General features: G+C 50.0%; 1 non-coding gene across 1 annotated transcript; it reads left to right on the top strand.

Moving 5' to 3' along the window:
- Positions 1 to 606: 606 nt before the first annotated feature.
- Positions 607 to 740, top strand: LOC128833256 (U4 spliceosomal RNA). Its single transcript, XR_008444157.1, has one exon. It is a non-coding gene; the product is annotated as a U4 spliceosomal RNA (small nuclear RNA).
- Positions 741 to 3,008: the final 2,268 nt, after the last annotated feature.

Here is a 3,008-nt window from a genome sequence, read left to right as displayed (position 1 = left end):
ATATTTGATGAAGTACCACATGACTTCTCCTCACTAAAATAACTGAACTTTGTGTTGTGTCAGAGAGCACCTTTGTGTGGTCATCTTTTGGCAGTCACAAACAAGGGGCCAAAATAATCCCTGACTTCATTGGAATTACACTAGGGATGAGTTTGGCTCAACAGCTTTAGCCATAGGACAACATTGTCTATTCAACATAGGTGAATCCCTTCTGTGTTAAGAAACAACTTCCATGGAACGGCTTGTGGCTTAGCTGCAGAGGATAACATAGGGCTTGACTTGTTTTGTTTTATTCTGTCATACTAGGCGGCTCTGGAAAACTTTAGATTAACGCTCAAGCAATGGCTTTGATATCAGAGTGTCCTGAATTAGTCACTAGGAACATAAGAATCGCCATACTGGATCTGATCCAAGGTCCGTCTAGTCCAGTATCTGTTTCTGTCAGCAGCCAGTACCAGATGTTTCAGAAGAAGGTGCGAGAACCCCACAATGGGCAGCTGTGGGATAATCTGCCCCCCCACACACACAAATACAGGAGGTGAAGATGTGATATGATTTCTGAAAAAGTCCCTCATCCTGCTCTCTAATAGTTACAGATTGGTTTACACCCTCAAGTTGTATCATAGCCAATGAGGTTAATCCGAGGCATGATTATTGCTAGTTGAAAACTTATCCCTTCCAAAATTTTTGTTAGCATTAATTGTGATAACTCTGGATATTCTTGTTATCCATATAAACGTTCAATCTCTTTTTGAACCTAGCTAAATTCTTGTGGCACCTTCCTGTGGCAATGAGTTCCACGGGCTAATTGCATGTAGTGTGAAAAAGTATTTCCTTTTCTCAGTTTCCACCTTTTAATTTAACTGACCGTCCCCTGGTTTTTGTGGTTTTCTGCTTCATCTGAAGAGGAAGGCTCCTCCACCGCTCGAGGTGAATGGGCTCCTCATCTTCAAAATTCTCAGAATAAAAAGGGGGCTTGGTCACTTTTATTTATTTAGGGGCTTTGAACATACTTTGATATTTTTAATTGGCTTGTCCAGCAGTGGGAATTTATTCTCAAACTCGACAGCAGGGAGGACAACCCCTCTACCAGGACTATGAGACTGACAATCAGTAACACTGTATAACATTCTGCTCTCAAGCATTGAGAGTCTGTCCCCCAAATTTCCCCTTTCACTACATCTTCCACACATTTCACCATCGTTCTCAGATACACTCAGCTAAAATATGAAGGCAAGAGTGCTGCTTGGGAATGAATCATGCAGCTGAAAATATCATGCACTGAATTTATGGAAGTTGACCGTGGCTAAAAGACTGTTCTTCATAACCATAGAGTTTGCTCATTCTTTAGATAAGGAGGCATCTTGAATCATTAGCTATCTCAGGGGTCTCAAACTCAAATGACCACGAGGGCCACATGAGGACAAGTACATTGGCCCGAGGGCCGCATTTACTGACACCTCCCCCCTGCTGCCCTTGGCCCCGCCCGCACTCCACCCCTTCCATGAGGCCCCACCCCTGCCCCGCCTCTTCCCACCCCTTCCCTGCCCCCATTCCAACCCCTTCCCTGAAATCCCCACCCCAACTCCGTCCCCTCCCTGCCCCCAGGGGGGGCAGGAGGAGTGTGGGGTGTGGCAGGGGCTCAGGGCAGGGAGATGGGGTGTGGGGTACAGGAGGCATGAGGGGTGCGGCAGGGGGTCAGGGTGCGGCAGGGGTTTGGGGTGCAGGAGGGGTGCAGGGTGCAGCAGGGGGCTCTGGGCAGGGGGTCGGGGTGCAGGAGAGGTGCGGGGTGCAGCAGGGGGTCGGGATGCATGCTGGGTGCGGCAGGGGGTTCAGCTGCAGGAGGGGTTCGGGCAGTGGGCTCTGGCCCAACACACACTGGGGGCAGGGCAGGCTCCCTGCCTGCCTGCCTGCCTGCCTGCCCTGCCCCCGCACCACTCCGGGAAGCCGACAGAATCTGAGGAAGGAGGGGCGCAGGGGTGTGTGTGGCTGTTGCTTCAGGCACCGCCCCCAGCAGCTCCAGTTGACCGCGGTTCCCCGTTCCAGGCCAATGGGAGCTGCTGGGGGCAGCGCCTGAAGCAACAGCCACACACACCCCTGCGCCCCTCCTTCCCCAGGTTCCGTCCGCTTCCCGGAACGGCGCAGGGGCAGGGCAGGCAGGCAGGGAGCCTGCCTTTCCCCCAGTGCGTGTTGGGCTGGAGCTGCTGTAGATAAACGCTGGGGGAGCGCGGGAGGGCCGCGAGGAGCTCGCGGGCCGCAGAAAATAACTCCGCGGGCTGCATGCAGCCCCCGGGCTGCGTGTTTGAGACCCCTGAGCTATCTGATCTAGCTAGATTGTGGGAATGAGGGGAGGCAATCAACAACCTCTTGCTATAAGGAACTTTCCTCTTATTTTACTGAGAAAATTCAAATACATGTGACAGGGTCCCATGCACTATGGGCAACACACTTGAATGGAAACACACTGTCCATTTTGTCCAATCCCACAAGATGAATGTCTCAACTTCCACTGAAATCTATAGGAAATGAGTGCCTTCAGCACTTTCCAGAAAGAGCTCAACACTCTGTAGGATCAGGCCTCTGATACAGATCTTAAAGAGTCATGAGGGACAGCTGTTTCTTCTCCCCAGGAGCTCTGATAAGTGGATTCCCTCATGACGGCTCCTATTCAATAGCCACCTACAGCCTTTGGGGACAGTGTGAGAGGGCATGGAGAACTGATCTACTGCCCTTCTGAGTAGTTCTCAATGCGTTTTTATAACCCCTGGACAGTGATCACATATTACAGTTTCTTGTGCCTGAGAAATGTTTTATAGCTAAATCACAGTCAGGGGTTATGGTACCATAGGTCTGCTTAATGAAGTACCTATTTTTATTTATGAGAATCTATTGAGATTAGCAGATTTTTAAAGCTTCTTCTTGCACAGTGTCCTAGTTAAACATCTACAGAGTGGAAATTTTCTTTAAAAGAAGCTTGCATCCTTCAGAAGTGATTCCCCTTGCAAGAA

The sequence above is a fragment of the Malaclemys terrapin genome, chromosome 2 (genome assembly GCF_027887155.1).
Source record: "Malaclemys terrapin pileata isolate rMalTer1 chromosome 2, rMalTer1.hap1, whole genome shotgun sequence".
NCBI classification, from domain to species: Eukaryota; Metazoa; Chordata; order Testudines; family Emydidae; genus Malaclemys; species Malaclemys terrapin.
The sequence above is the reverse complement of the archived record's forward strand: the minus strand, read 5'-3'. Positions and strand labels throughout refer to the sequence as shown.